A 16,462-nucleotide genomic window follows, 5' to 3' on the forward strand; every position below is an offset into this window, starting at 1 on the left:
CTTCCCATTCCTCGGGAGTGAGGTTGCGCCCTAAGTCCCGTTCCCATCGGGCCCTCCCCGCGTGGTAAATGTGGGAGTATCTGGATTGAAGCATCTTATAGAGATCAGAGATCAGTTTCTTGTTTGAGGGCCGCGTTATGAGCCACCACTCATAAGGCGTAAGGAGTCTCACTGCTTGCATACGGTTGTCAGGGTGCATGGCCCAGTGTCGGACCTGGAGGTAGCGCATACGCTCTGTCTATGGGAGACCGTAGTCGGCCCGGAGCTGCGGAAAGGAGATAATATCCCACTTTACGAATAAGAGACCTAATGCACAAAATCTGGCCTCACGCCGCAGGTGAAAGGACTGAGAGACCGTCCCAGGGCCAAAATCTGGATTATCCAAAATTGACGTGAGCGGCGAGGGGAAGGTCGTGAGATCGTGGCGTATGCACATATGGTCCCAGACCGTTAGGATTGTGCGTGTCACCTGCGAGGCGTAGAGGTTGGGGGGGCGGTGGGCTTTCAGGAGAAAGGGAACCTTCATGAGAGAGGTACCTGCGACTACTCGGCCTTGGAAGAGCCAATTCTTCTCAGATTCCGCCTGGCTCCATTCGACCAGATATCTAAGCTGCGTAGCCTTGTAGTAGAGCGTGAGGTCTGGGATCCCGAGTCACACTTCATGAGGTGAAAGAAAGCTGACTGCTCGTTTAAGTCGTGGTTTACGCCCCTGCCAGATAAAAAGTGAGAGGTCCGATTGTACCTTCTGGAGCCAGCCAGTGGGAGGTGCCAGGGGGAGTGTTTGAAATAAATAGAGAATTTTAGAAAGTACTGTCATCTTTATCGCCGCGATGCGCCCCAGCCAGGAGATCCGGTGGTGTCTCCACTGCCGGAGTTCGGAGCAGATGTGCGTGTGAAGGAGTGAGAAATTAGCCAATCTCATGGCTTGCAGGGTTGGGGCCAAATATATACCCAAATATGGGAACGTGTCATCAGACCACGGAAGAGGGAAACAAGCCTGTAAGTCGGCCCTCTCCTGTGGTGGTAGGGAGAGGTTCATCGCAATAGATTTGGTCAGGTTGACCTTGAACGCAGAAGCTCCGGTAAAGATGTATAGTTCCTCCAGGAAAGCACCCAAGGCTCTCTCAGGGTTCGCTAGAGTGACAAGCACATCGTCCGCGTACAAGCTGATGGTGTGGGTGTCCCCCCCCAAATCGGATGCCCGTGATCAGAGTGTGGTCTCTAACCCTCTGCACCATGGGCTCCATATATAGATCGAAAAGAAGAGGTTACAGGACAACCTGTCTCGTCCCCCTATGAATTGGGAAGGGCGTGGAGGTGTGCCCGTTAATTCACACTATTGCCTTTGGAGACCGGTAGCAGTTAAAGATGTGGGTCCGCATTTTCTCCCCAAGGCCTATGCGGGCCAGTACCTGCTCGAGATAGGGCCAATGGACCCGGTCGAAAGCCTTCTCCTCGTCGATCGTGAGGAGCATGTGCTTCCCCAGTATGCGGGAGGCCTTTTCAATGAGGTGTGTGACCCGTTTCGTGTTATCGCTTGTCTGCCGTTGCGGTATAAACCCGGCTTGGTCTGGGTCCACTAGTCCCTGCATGTAAGGGGTGAGCCGGCTTGCCAGAATGCTGGTGTAAAGCTTCAAGTCTGTGTTCATGAGTGAGAGAGGCCAATATGAGCCGCATTCCGTCTTGTCTTTCCCGGGCTTGGGGAGGACAACTATCGCCGCCTCCAGGGAGGTATGGCCCCTGACACCGCGAAAGAATTAAAAAGCTGGGTGAGCAAGGGAGCCAGTATCCCGCAGAATTGTTTATAGAAGGCTGCTGTATAGACATCCGGACCGGGAGATTTACCTAGTTTGAGGCGGGTAATGGCTGAAATAACCTCCTCCGGCCTGATCTCCCTTTCGATATGGGCTGCCTGGTCCGGTGTCAAGGTGGGGAGGTGGGCCTCAGTTAGGTAGGAATCGATGTCCGCCTCATCCAGAGCCTGGTCATCGTAGAGTTGGGCATTAAACTTGCGCAAGGTGTCAACAATAGCCGCGCCATTGGAGCATGTATTGCCCGTGCCGTCTCTGATTTCTTGTATACCCTCACGTAAGCGGACCCCACGGAGCCTGTGCGCAAGGAGGCAACCACATTTATCGCCACCTTTGTAGAAGGAGTGTCATAACCGCATTGCGGCATATTCTGCCTTATCCCAATCTAATGCCGTCAGTTGTTTCCGGGCCGCCGTGAGTTGTCGCCATATGCGGGGGGCTCCGGTTCGTTGGTGCATCTGCTCTAGTTCCCGCACCGTCTGTGTCAGCTCCTCCCTCTTTGCCTTGCGATCTGCATTATCTGCGTAGGAAATAGCAATAACCTCCCCCCTAATGACCGGTTTTAGAGCTTCCCAGGATGTGGAAAGAGTGGTGTCTGGTGTGTCATTGTGCGAGAGGTAGTCCTCTATTGCGCATTTTATCTGGGTGACCGAATCCGGTCTATGCAACAGAGTGTCCTGAAAGCGCCAGTGTCTGGTCGGGTGTCGGATCTGTGGGAGTGCCAGCGTGAGTTCTACCGGGTTGTGATCAGACAGGGAAGCCGTGAGTATGTCTATGGAGAGTGTAGCCTCGCGGAGAGTTTTAGTGCCAAGGAATTAGTCTAGTCTCGCGTAGGTTTTATGAGCATTGGAATAGTACGAGAATGCCTGTGTGTGAGGGTGTTGGTGTCACCAGAGGTCTGTGGGGTCTAGGTCGTGTAGTCTGATATGACCGGAGGAGGAAAGAGCACCCACCTGCCTCGCGCGCTGTGCCGACCTGTCAAGGTCATTGTTAAACACTATATTGAGATCTCCCCCTAGTAGTAAGTGTCGATCCTGTGTCGCAGTGGTGGCCGTTAGAGCGTCTTGAAGAAAGCGTTCCTGCCCCTCATTAGGGGCATAAATTACCATGTGCCCCCCTATAGTAAAGTGATAGGTGAGGAGCCTGCCCTTAATCTCTACTCCCTTCTGGATTGCCTTTCCCTCGAATGCCCTGGAAACCAGAATGGCTACCCCTGCCATTTTAGAAGATGTAGAAGAGAAAGATTGGGTCAGGAAGGCGCGAGACCAAAGCCGGTGGCAGTCCCTGGAAAGGAGGTGGGTCTCCTGCAGCAGGCAAATGTCTTTCTGTGTGCTCTCCAGATATGAGAGAAGTGCCCTGCGCTTAATGGGATTGTTGAGTCCACTCACATTAAAAGTGAGAACTTTAAGTGAAGGTGGCGGCATCTCATACCGAGATGTGGATTAAGACAGCAGAGCGGCTAAACTCTAGGGCCGAAATAAAGGCCTTGTGACGCACTCTGGACCGGGCTCCCCACAGTAATAAAGGACAGCGAGAGGGACAGGTAAAGTGAAGGAAGAAGTAAAGACCCATAAGAGTTGGAGAAGTGAAAACAAGGCACAACTGGTGCTAAAAAGGAAAAAATTAAATGTCTGTGAGTTCAATCATTAGTCCGTCATCCCAGGATGAGCAGTAAAAGGGCCCTGTAAGGCACAGCAAGTGCCCAGCTGAACAGAGTAAAGAGGTCATGAGTTCAGTCATTAGGCCTTCATCCAAGGATGAGCAGAAAGGAAGCTGTTAAGGTCGTTGCGTGAGCAAAGGGAGCCTCCCCCCCTCCCCTCCAACCCCCAAAACCGTTGATGTGAAATGCATCCTGGCAGCTGCGATTCGTTACGAGGTCGCCGATTTGGCCAGGGCATCCGGTAGCGCCGTGAGGGAGGCCTGTTGCTCTGTTTGACAACTAGCGGGTCCGGTCGCCGGATGTGTCGTCAATTGTGCTGCCGCCTCAACATGGGATGGCAGTCATTGGAGCCCTGGTCCGAGCGCTCTCCCTCGTCGGTGTCCTCTGGAGGAGGAACTCCCAGCAACTTGCATGCCTCGAACAGGGGACGAGGTTGGAACAATTTCCCATCCTGCCGGAAGACCAGACAGAACGGGTGCCCCCAGGAATCGGGGATGTTACACTGGCGAGGGACCTCTGTGATAGGCTGGAAGGACCTGCGTTTTTGGAGTGTAATGGCGGCGAGATCTTGATAGAGGGCCAGCGGCTGGTTGCGGAAGGTGAGCGGCTGCAGCAAGCGGGCTTTATGGAGGATCTCTTCCTTGGTACGGAAATCCTGTACGCACACCAAGATGTCAGCTGGTGGGGTCGTCGCAGCTCTGGGAGGGCCAACCCTGTGTGCTCTGTCCAGTTTGAGATCAAAGTCGGGTGGGTTACCCAGGATGTGGTTGAAAAGGTCACGGACGTATCCGAAGATATCGCCTGCCTCCTTGTTAGTGCCCACTCCCCGAATTTGAATGTTGTGGTGCCGTGAACGATTCTCCAGATCTTCCAGATGAGATTGGACGTCCACTTGCTGCTCATGGATACGGAGGACTTCCTGTTGCATAGCCGCCAATTCCGTGTCTTGCGCATCACTCCTATCCTCCAAGGATGCCACTCTGCCCCCTATGTCGTTCACATCCTTGCGAATGTCTTTGATCTCCGCTGTGAGATCGCACTTCACTATCTGGAGATCGTCTCGTAGGGCCGCAAACAAGGATTCAATAAAAGCTCGTGTCACCGGTGCATCCGGATTGGAAGCCAGCTGTGTTGCCGTATCAGCACCGCCGGAGGCCGCCGTCCCCCCGCTCTGCGCCCATGCAAAAAGGTCCTTGAGTGAGTTCTCTTTCATAGTCTGCTTGTCCCTCCTGCCTCTGGTAGATGACATGCTCAGTGTTCCCAGCTGTGCTGGCCCGGTCTGGCTCGTGGGGATCACCGCCACGGTTCAGGGACGTCTGCTCTATTGGGTCCAGTTGGTGGCCGCTTCGAGTGGCCGCGAAAGTCTCATGTAGCGCCACCTGGCGCGCCAGCCCACCACCGTGCACCGGCTCCCCAGGGGCCACAGGGTTGGAGGGCCTGGGTCAGGGTGCATAAGGCCGGCCGACAATGAACCCTGTGTGCCCACTCTCTCCGCTGGAAGAGGGGGGGTGCGTGGGATCAGAATCTATGTGCGCCTCTGCTGCTCGCCGATGTGGGCCCCTGCTGCAACTGGCCCGGCATGGGGGCCAGCGGTCGCAGCCTCCAGGGCGCTGTCTCTCCCCACCCCAGGCAGCCCAGCAGCTGGCGATCCACCAAGGATGCTCCAAGTAGGGTGGCCGAAAGGGCCCAGTTCAGCAGGTGGTAGGCCCAGGGGACCCCGGGACCCAGGCAGAGAGGTGCGCCAGCGCCCGGCAGAGACTGTCCAAGCCTGTTTGTTAGGAGGAGCAGGGGCCGCAGCTGTGGGGCAGAGAAGCGGCAAGACTCACCGCTGCAGGTTCCGGTCCGATGCGCCGCTACGCTTTGGCGGGCCCAAGTCTCTCCGGACAGGATGGACCACGCGCGGTCGGGCGGCTCCCGAGCTGTCCGGGCACTCCTTGCTCACCCCGACAGAGCTGGAGTCTTCATCTGCAGAATTGCGGCCTCCTCCTCGAATGTTGCAGTAGGAGAGGCAGAAACAATGGGGCCCGTCTCCGTGGGCCTCCTAGTTAGTGCCCCTCCCACCGGCTATGCTCCATGGGGCCGCCGTACCCCCAGAGCAAAATGGCAGCTGCGGTCGAGTCTCGGGGCACCCCGGGCCCCTGTGGCTTGCGAGTGCAGGTAGCCGATGCCAGCCGGGGGTTTGAAGCTGTCTGTGGCTGGACCGGCTCCGCCGGCCGCCTCGATTTTCCTCCGTCTCCGTGGTTCCCTCCAGTCACGGCCAGGCAGATCGCTACATCCATGGGCGGGACAGCAGCTGCTCCTCTGCCGTCTGTCCGCTGCCGCCAAACACCGGATTCAGGCGACGGGAGGACTCCTGGGGTCTCACCTCGTGTGGCAATGGCTGACTCGGCGTCCGCGACCCCCCGTGCCACTATCGCGCCAGCGCCGCAGGCCGCGGCGGCAATCTCCTCAGTCTCAAAGCCGCCTTGAACCCGGTGCCGATAATGCCACCCTCGCAGCTCGGGGAGACACCAGATTCAGGCCACTGGGTGCAGTGCTACACTTCCGACCACAGGCAGCGCCCTCCGGTAAGTTTTGGGCCGAGGCTGGTGCTAAAGTTCGGCGGGTGGAGGAGAGGAGACAGAATCCGTCTTATCTCTCCGCCATCTTGGCCACGCCCACCTGACCTTGTGTTTAAAGAACAAACATGTGCTAAATGTGACTTGAGTGCGCGTGCCGTTTCATGGTGTGATCACCATGACAAAGGCGCGGGAAAAGCATTATTCATGAGTGGTGTGACATGGTAAAAACAACAGCAAGTGGGTGCACGTGATATTGTGTCACATAGTGGGTGTCCTGTGCTCCTTTAGGGAAAGGCTACCCGTGTAGGATAATTTGAAAAACACACTGAAGTATGACAATAATCATACTGAGAATCTGAGACAACGCCGAATGCTTAGACAGAGTGGTCAGCTGCTATTATGCATCCATTGGTGAAGGTGACTGGGGTGGGGTGACTGGCAAGCCAATTACAAAGCGAACGTTGAGGACAAAGGTGTCTGGGAGGTCTGAGGTTTGAGAAACCTTTGAGAAACAAGGTTCTCAAGGCCAGCATTATTAGATAAATACCTGTGTAGTGTTTGAAGTGTAAGTAGATGTGGTCCCTAAAGAAAACAAGGAAAGAAGAGGGCGAGGATGAGCGGAGTAAGAGGCAATACGGTAAAAGCTGCTCTCAGGCGGTCACCGATCGGTGTGGTAATGACGTGTCTGAGAATTTAAGATTAGGTGCTCACCTCAGAGCCGGTGATAATTCCAACCCGGCCTGGGGTTTTTGAGGAGGAGCTCAGGTGAGCGGTGCACCGACTGTGGTGCTGTGTGTGGCAGGTAATACGGGGAAGTCCGATGTCTCTAGTAATGTCTAGTAAGCGGGTGCGCCGCGATGGGGGTTGACGTGGAGTCTGAAAGAATAAGGGGAAATTGAAGCATAATGCAAGGGTGACAAGAAGGGACCGGGATGGAAAAAGGGGGGGTAAGTCTTACCCTGAGTATCAGGTATGGAAACCTTCCAGTGTCAGGAAACAGAGCAGGGATTGCTGGGACGTCATGTGGTGGTAGAAGGTTCCGATGTTGCAAATTGGAGCGTAATTAGAGCCTAGTGTGGGAAGGCATAAGTTTGGGCAAAGCAAACACGGTATCGGCGGGAATCTTACCCTGTTAGAGCCTGGTAGAGGGTTCTTCAGGCTATCGTGGGAGCGAGAGGGCGGGTACACCTGTCTAATGCAAATGCGGAAGCGAGAGAAAATGATCGTTAGTTGGGACTAAGATGTGCTCGGGAGGACAAAGGAAAGTAACTGAGGTGGTCAGTAGCCTTGAAAGAGTGTGGCTTACCTGCTAGTCGTGCAACAGAGGTCGAGAGACACTGGTTCGGTAACTTCTTCCGGATGCGGAAAATGTCAGAAACTGGCGTGTCTCAGTTATACTTGCGCGTCTAGTGACGACTAGACTGCGTGCTAGTACGTTTCAGTGGCCGTGTGGCGTGGCCGTACGTGCCCATGGCTGGAGACTGTGCACGTTATGTTCACAATGGGTGGTGTGACTTGAGGGCACAGTGCGTATGCGCTGGGGGCAGGAAGACTAGACCATACAAAAGGTGCGAGACTGGTCAGAGGATTAATACCGCTAACGTAGAAAACCCATGAGCGTGCTCATGAGTCATCGGCCGTGCACATTATGCACTGCAAGATGTCCAATGGGGTCAAGAGTAATGGCTGCAAAACACGGGAAGAAAAAAAGTAGTCAAGGTAGTAGGAGTTGGCTGAGAGTCAATAGAAGAAGGTTGGTAGGGAGGAAGGGATGAGGATTGGAAAGAGAAGGAGAAAATGCCTCGATAGCGGCTTCTCAAACAGCGTTTCCATGTACGTGGAAGCACGGTAACTGGGCTGTTGTTAGGAGCGATTGGACAAGTAAGATGAGGGTACTGACTAAGATGGTGAGGTGAGGTAAACCTTGTGCTTAGAGCCGCACTAGTGTGTGGGGACATACTAAGTATGCTGAGCGTGGCAGCGTTGGTCATAAGTTGGAAATTACTCCAAAGATGTGACCAGTAGGGGGCCATGGTTGCTCCCATAGTTGGCAGCATACACTGCATCAGTACAATTTGATGTGAGAGATATATATGAGTTACGTATGCCAACGTATACATTTACAAACCGGACTGTAAGTCGCCAACGCGCAGTTCATTACTGGGCAGTTATTCGCCCAGGAAGTAATGTAGTTCATAAACTGTGTTGAGTCCGTATTGTACTGTTCGTAGACGCATGATCCACGTTGCTTCCAGGCGCCTGAGCCTTAGTTCTCTGTTACCGAAGAAGGTTAACCGTTTCTTGGCGCCTTAGTTGGGGCAGGTGGCTGCGTGTACTGCCATGGGGTATCTTCGGTCTTGGTATTGCAGACCTCTGATGTGCTCTCCTTGAGTTTCAAAAATGCTTGGCCAACATGAAACACAGATTCAAGGCCAGAGGCTACAATGCTCGCACTATCCACACAGCTGAAAAGAGAATCAATAACATTAAGAGGCAGGAGACACTACACAACAAGAAGAAAATTAGTGAACAAGACCAACCTGTCAGACTCATTACAGACTACAGTGACATGGGCATAGCAATGAGGAAAAGCCTCAATAAACACTGGGGCATTCTACTGGCAGACACCACAATCAGAGAAGCCATTACCATCAGACCCCAAATAAGCTACAGAAGGGGTACAACACTTAAAACGAGACTCAGCCCTAGTGTTCCAGGCCCCATAATCAGCCACACATGGCTTACCACCCACACCCTGGGGTTCTTCAAATGTGGTTGCTGCGAGGTGTGCAGGCTAGCCCAGACCGGGGTCAAAACTGTCACAACTATGAACAAGCAACAATACCAAATTAAGTACAACATCAACTGTAATACCAAATTCGTGGTATACATTCTCGAGTGCACCTGCAAACGCTGGTACATCGGAAGCACCATCAGATCATTGAAAAAGCGCATTGGAGAGCACATCAGAGCTCTGCAACACAAGACACCAGATACACCATGGCAGTACACGCAGCCACCTGCCCCAACCAAGGCGCAAAGAAACGGTTAACCTTCTTCAACCCGAGTCAGAAGTACATGGCCAGGCAGGCCATGCGACCTACGCCTGAAGCAACTGATTACCTGTAACCCTTGGACAAATGCACGTACAGGAAACCCCAGATCACCCCACAGATAGGAGATTGGCCCCAATACAACACATTTGGCCAGAGGGGCACGTGTTCCCAAAACAACTTAAAGTCAGATGCCACACTAAGTTAGGAACACTCAGCCAATCAGAATACACCATGCACACTACACACAGTGATCACGTGCTCCCCATGTCGGACATCTGGACATGTTCCCACTGACCCCACATTGTGTCCACACAAGGTTGAGACCCACCTGCACTTCTTATTAAAAAGCCCAGATTTATGACCCCTTGACTAGGCCCCGATTTCTGTCTCCAAATGAATATACAAAATTAATTTATGATGCTTTATGAAATGTATAAAATGGTGGCCAAAACGAATGTGCTTTGAGACAGTCTTCAGACCACGACTCTGTTGCCTGCTCTCCTGTCCGCTGCATATAATTAAACCAACTGTGCCTGTTTTGCCAAAAACTCTAGTCTTTTATTTTTCCAGGGTAAATTCACATTAGAGCAACAATGCCTTCACACTGTAGGCTTGGATGCTCCTTTACACTGTTAGCCCTGATGTCCCCTCACAGTGGAGGCCCAGAGGCTCCCTCGCATTGTATGCCCGAAGTGCTCTCTCACATTGAAGTTCATGTTTCCCTTAGAAAGCTCTCTGAGTAGTAGCTGTGGAGAGCAGCCTTCAGGCTTAGCCCAGAAGGAGTGTAAAGCAGCTTGTTTTACCAATACTTAATCTTATGGTATTGGTTAAGTGAAAAAGAATCGCACCATAAATAGGTATTTTATTACAAACACTCACTAACACAAATATACTATCTCCTACCCGAAGATAGAAACACAATACACATAATACTTAGGAAATAGAGCACGTAAGTAGCACCAATACACAGTGGTCTCGTGGGGGAGACCAAACCATATACTAAAATAGTGGTATACGAACCACAGCTGACCCAAGGTAAGTACTCAGGAACTCCATGGAGGCTGTGTGCAGTGTGTGAACACGACAGCGTGTTCAAGACAAGTCCATCGGTAAGTCGCGGTGGCAATTTTAAAGAAAAGCAAGACCTCTGACCTCCTGGTCAGGGAATTACTCTTCCCTTGTGCAGCTCCTTCCTTAAGGCATGGCCCCTAGCGTCTTCTGGTCCACAGGTAGGTGTTTGAGGCCCTCCTCCATCTACAGGCTCCTGCCTGCACCTCATCCCTGGTGGTCCAGTAGGAGAGCCTTGCTCTTCTGCTGGTCAGCTCTGCCAGCCTTTCCTTTTTTTGCCTGTCCCTCTTTATATCTGTGCTGTTTTTCTGTTAGTGCCTCTTTATATCTGTGCAGTTTTTCTGTTTGTGCCTCTTTATATCTGTGCCTTTTTTCTCCGTTTGTGCCTTTGTCTATCTGTGCCTTTTTTCTGTGTAGGGTCTTGCCTATCTGTGTCTTTTGTCTATTTTGAGCTCTTGTCTATCAGTGCCCCTGCAGATTTGTGTGCCTTTGTCTATCTGTGCCTTTCTCTCCATTGGTGCTGTTGCCTGTTGCTTCCCACACCCTTTCCCGCCGCTGCTGCCCCCGCGGCCCCTTCTCCCTGCGTCTTCCCACTCCCTCCTCCCAGCTGTTCTCCCTCCCCTGACCCCTACTTAATGGCGGCCGCACCGAAGGCGTGCCAAAAGCAAGCCCGCCAGTGCCCTTCCGCAACCCAACCGCAGCCAGTGGCAGGGACCCTGGTCCTCCAACCCCCCCACCGCTACGACTCAGCAACCCTTCACGCACTCAACCCCGGAAGAAACAACAACTGCCAGCTGCCAATGTCGAACACCACCCAAGGCCAGTTTTCCTGCTGACACTGCCACTGCACCTTCACCCACCTCTGGGCCCCTACAGCCACCATCAACCCTTTATAAGTCAACACGCCAAAACACCTGAACGGCATCCTCCTCTGTGTACGCACCCTGCACAGACAAATCTGGAACCTCCTCGACACCCTCTCGCCTGACGTCGCCTTCCTCACAGAGACCTGGACCATAGTCGGCTCCTCACCCAACATCGCAACCGTCAACTTTGTCAGGTACAAGATCCAGGGGAAAGACTGCCCCAAACACCCAGGAGGTGGCTTCGCCATAGTACACAAAAACTCCCTCAGATTCACAACCGCCATGCTGAATGACTCCTCGCCTTCCATGGAACACCTCCACTTCCACATCAAGATCGAACACAGAACGATGCTACGTGGAACCCTCACATACAGACCTCCCGGACCCCGCACCCCGTTCACTAACACCATCACAAACCTCACTGTGCCCCACGCCCTTGCTTCCATGGAATACGCATTGTTGGGAAACCTGAACTTCGACAACCTCAGCGACCCCAACACAACCGACCTCCTGGATAACCTCACCAACATCGGACTGAAGGGGCTAGTCACCACCCCCATCCACAAGGTAGGACGCACCCTCAACCCCATCTTCGCAAGAAGAAGCAACTTCCTCTTCACTCACAGTCTAGGGACAGCTCCGGATTGGGTGAACTTTTCGGGACTTTGAAGTGTCCACTTTGTGAGATTTGGTCATTGTGCACAGCCCATATCAGCTTTTGCCTGATTAATTCATTGGCATTTGAGTGTCCCATTTGATGCCGACTCTATAATTCACTGCATGATGTATGAAAAGTTCTGAATTTTGTATGGATGTAGATACTCCTACACCTGCTCTATGCCATTTGTTTGACTTTGCATCTATCTCATGAAGGAGTAGGTTGGACAATTCTTCCATCTGTCGAGCTCTATCATTTCTTGCATATCAGCCCATTGGATCTATTATATTCTATTTTGGACCATCCGAATCTTGAATCTTCCATATTGGGGATTCCATATATTTGTGTTACTTACGGTTGGATCAACCTTATGAATAGATGTTTTTAATGGGTGCCGCTCGCTGAGGAGTCTTTTACCCGTTTTGCCTGTAGCCTTCCTGGAGCCCCGTTGGGCATTGGCTTCTTTGATCCTGTGTGCAGGGAGCCCCGTTGGACATTGGAAAAAGAGTGGGGAGCTGCTGTGCAGGAGGACGGGACTGCGAGGCCCAGCAGGCTGTGCGTGTCCCATCGAGCACACCTGCCGCCTCTTCCCGTGACTCCGCCCCCTGCTGACCTGTGACTCCGCCCCCTGCTGACCGCTGATAACCCCTCGCGGCCCCCGCTTCGCGGGAGCCGCTCGCTGAGGAGTCTTTTACCCGTTTTGCCTGTAGCCTTCCTGGAGCCCCGTTGGGCATTGGCTTCTTTGATCCTGTGTGCAGGGAGCCCCGTTGGACATTGGAAAAAGAGTGGGGAGCTGCTGTGCAGGAGGACGGGACTGCGAGGCCCAGCAGGCTGTGCGTGTCCCATCGAGCACACCTGCCGCCTCTTCCCGTGACTCCGCCCCCTGCTGACCTGTGACTCCGCCCCCTGCTGACCGCTGATAACCCCTCGCGGCCCCCGCTTCGCGGGAGCCGCTCGCTGAGGAGTCTTTTACCTGTTTTGCCTGTAGCCTTCCTGGAGCCCCGTTGGGCATTGGCTTCTTTGATCCTGTGTGCAGGGAGCTCCGTTGGACATTGGAAAAAGAGTGGGGAGCTGCTGTGCAGGAGGACGGGACTGCGAGGCCCAGCAGGCTGTGCGTGTCCCATCGAGCACACCTGCCGCCTCTTCCCGTGACTCCGCCCCCTGCTGACCTGTGACTCCGCCCCCTGCTGACCGCTGATAACCCCTCGCGGCCCCCGCTTCGCGGGAGCCGCTCGCTGAGGAGTCTTTTACCCGTTTTGCCTGTAGCCTTCCTGGAGCCCCGTTGGGCATTGGCTTCTTTGATCCTGTGTGCAGGGAGCCCCGTTGGACATTGGAAAAAGAGTGGGGAGCTGCTGTGCAGGAGGACGGGACTGCGAGGCCCAGCAGGCTGTGCGTGTCCCATCGAGCACACCTGCCGCCTCTTCCCATGACTCCGCCCCCTGCTGACCTGTGACTCCGCCCCCTGCTGACCGCTGATAACCCCTCGCGGCCCCCGCTTCGCGGGAGCCGCTCGCTGAGGAGTCTTTTACCCGTTTTGCCTGTAGCCTTCCTGGAGCCCCGTTGGGCATTGGCTTCTTTGATCCTGTGTGCAGGGAGCTCCGTTGGACATTGGAAAAAGAGTGGGGAGCTGCTGTGCAGGAGGACGGGACTGCGAGGCCCAGCAGGCTGTGCGTGTCCCATCGAGCACACCTGCCGCCTCTTCCCGTGACTCCGCCCCCTGCTGACCTGTGACTCCGCCCCCTGCTGACCGCTGATAACCCCTCGCGGCCCCCGCTTCGCGGGAGCCGCTCGCTGAGGAGTCTTTTACCCGTTTTGCCTGTAGCCTTCCTGGAGCCCCGTTGGGCATTGGCTTCTTTGATCCTGTGTGCAGGGAGCCCCGTTGGACATTGGAAAAAGAGTGGGGAGCTGCTGTGCAGGAGGACGGGACTGCGAGGCCCAGCAGGCTGTGCGTGTCCCATCGAGCACACCTGCCGCCTCTTCCCGTGACTCCGCCCCCTGCTGACCTGTGACTCCGCCCCCTGCTGACCGCTGATAACCCCTCGCGGCCCCCGCTTCGCGGGAGCCGCTCGCTGAGGAGTCTTTTACCCGTTTTGCCTGTAGCCTTCCTGGAGCCCCGTTGGGCATTGGCTTCTTTGATCCTGTGTGCAGGGAGCCCCGTTGGACATTGGAAAAAGAGTGGGGAGCTGCTGTGCAGGAGGACGGGACTGCGAGGCCCAGCAGGCTGTGCGTGTCCCATCGAGCACACCTGCCGCCTCTTCCCGTGACTCCGCCCCCTGCTGACCTGTGACTCCGCCCCCTGCTGACCGCTGATAACCCCTCGCGGCCCCCGCTTCGCGGGAGCCGCTCGCTGAGGAGTCTTTTACCCGTTTTGCCTGTAGCCTTCCTGGAGCCCCGTTGGGCATTGGCTTCTTTGATCCTGTGTGCAGGGAGCCCCGTTGGACATTGGAAAAAGAGTGGGGAGCTGCTGTGCAGGAGGACGGGACTGCGAGGCCCAGCAGGCTGTGCGTGTCCCATCGAGCACACCTGCCGCCTCTTCCCGTGACTCCGCCCCCTCTATCCACAGTCAGCATAAGACCCGAAGTCATTACGCGTCAGCGGGACGCGTGTGCGGGACATCACCCGGGACAAAGCCCGGACTAAGGGCGGACCCTCTGAGACCCTCATAGACCCACAGAGACTGGACTGGGCCGGAATCCCTGGTCGAATACTGAACAGCATAGGACTATCGTGTAAGTGCTTGGGGGGTACATTATATTACCAATCATTATGTCAATCGAAATACTAACCCCGGAGTTACCTGGCCCGGAGAAGCAGGTGTGTTTGGTAAATGGGAAATTAGATAAGTATTTTAAGAAAACTCTCTTGGATTCTCCAACCCCCCCCACCCTTGAAGAACTTCGGGCTGAGCGACGGCGGTCGATTGAAAGCCTAAAGAATAGACCATTCCCGGTGTCACCAGTGTTAATTAGCTCTACGGGGGACGGAACTCTCACTGAAAATATCTGCACCCCCTCGCAGGACAGCATCCCTCTAATATTTAGAGAGGGAATACCTACGAGCGAATTTGAACCCCTAGGCACTACTAGTAATTTGTCAACCATTGTTACCACTCCCAGTACAACCAAATCTATTGTTATAACCAAAGCACAAATTACCCCTATCCCTAAACAAACAAAAGTAGTTAATAATAGGGCAAAAAAAGTCACGCCAGTTAAAATCTATGGCCCTCCTCCGACAAAAAGGCGTAAAAATAAATCTGACCTTCCAAAGAGGAAAATTAATCATGCAGACTTTGGCATTAAAAAGGACGACAGTACTAGGGGAGGACGGGTTAAAGTAACAGATAAAGGAAGGATAGTTATATCATCTACGCATCCATGTGTAACCCCCCTTACTGACCCTGTCATCTCCACCGTCGATAGCCCCCCCACGGTGGTGACGCTACAGGAACCTTCAAACAGGGCCTTAATCGATAGCATAGAGTCTATAATGAGGACCTATTCTCTGGCTATCGTAGATAGACTTAGTAAATTAGAAGACAGACTTGGGAAGATAGAACATGAACTGGGAACTAAGATAGTGACTAATAAAGTGTTGCCTAACCCCCCTATACAAGCCCCAATTGTACCCTCTTCATCAGGTATTTCTGCTATAACTACTATACCTACCCCTGTTCAGACTACCATTCTGCCTCAATCCTCAAATAATATGAATGGAAGTACATCAGGGAGTAACCCTGTTGGACCTAACAGTAAACCCACATTATCCCTGGCTGTAACGCCTAATGGACAGCGGAATAATCCTGGTCAAGCCCCAGGGAATATAAATAGTGAGAGAGGAAACGAGCGGCCGGCTCGAGGTAATTATAACAAGGGCCCCCTTCCAGAACTTCCACCAGAAGCTGTACCCTTTGTAGAAGTCCTTACTGGGGTACCAGAGCTGGAGAAGAATAAACGGGAGGACTTTGCCCAGTTGAAAAATAAAATATCGCATTGGTTAAGTCTACACAGACCTATTGCAAATAATATCAATGGAGAAATTATCCATGTCCGCCGCCTTCCTTGGCTGGGAGGAAGATCTAAAGATATTGAGGGAGACATAGTGGTCATCAATTTTAGAGATCAGAATGCCGTCCATTTTATACTTAACTGGCCGTCTGACTGTGGTAAATATTCTTTTACCTAGACTGAATTTCATACGGAATCTAAAATAAAGTAAAATAGCTCAGAATAATAAGAGGCAGAATCCGTGGTATAAGAGGTTTTCTGAATGAGCTTTATTCCAAAATGGCCGACTCGAGTGGCGGCCTTCAGGTTCCATCACCACGAGGGTTCAGGAAGTGAAGTACAATACTTTATTGACAAGAAGTAACTTTTATAGGTCATACATTACAATGAAACTAATGTAGAGGGTGTAACAATTGATAAGAGAAATGACATAGTAAATACGTAATCGAAACTAGGCGTAATAATGAGCAAGAAGAAACATGATTGGCTCTGATTATCACACATAGGTGGATCTATAAGATAATACTTAACATAGATGCGCGCGCAGCAGCATGACGTGTAATTGACGTGCAACTAGGGGGTGAAGGGGACTTGACATTTAGCTCTACATGTGGAGACGAAAAGTCTGGGGGGTCAAGTCAACCTAATCCCAAATCATATCTAACATCCTATGTTTAGAGAACTATGTTATCCACAAGGAAGGACTCTCGGACAGAATCTATTCTATACTGACTGTGCGTGTGTGTACAAGCGTCTAAATGTCTACACTGAATGC

The 16,462-nt window shown here is 53.0% G+C and overlaps 1 long non-coding RNA gene across 1 annotated transcript in view; it reads right to left on the reverse strand.

Annotated features, from left to right (window-relative positions):
- Positions 1-7,430, reverse strand: part of LOC146805995 (uncharacterized) — a 161,231-nt gene extending 153,801 nt beyond the window's left edge. Inside the window, exon 1 of the long non-coding RNA XR_014967533.1 lies at positions 7,339-7,430. This is a non-coding gene — a long non-coding RNA (uncharacterized LOC146805995). The remainder of the gene's footprint in view (positions 1-7,338) is intronic.
- Between the last annotated feature and the right edge of the window lie 9,032 nt (positions 7,431-16,462).

The sequence above is a fragment of the Triturus cristatus genome, chromosome 8 (assembly GCF_964204655.1).
Source record: "Triturus cristatus chromosome 8, aTriCri1.1, whole genome shotgun sequence".
Taxonomy (NCBI): domain Eukaryota; kingdom Metazoa; phylum Chordata; class Amphibia; order Caudata; family Salamandridae; genus Triturus; species Triturus cristatus.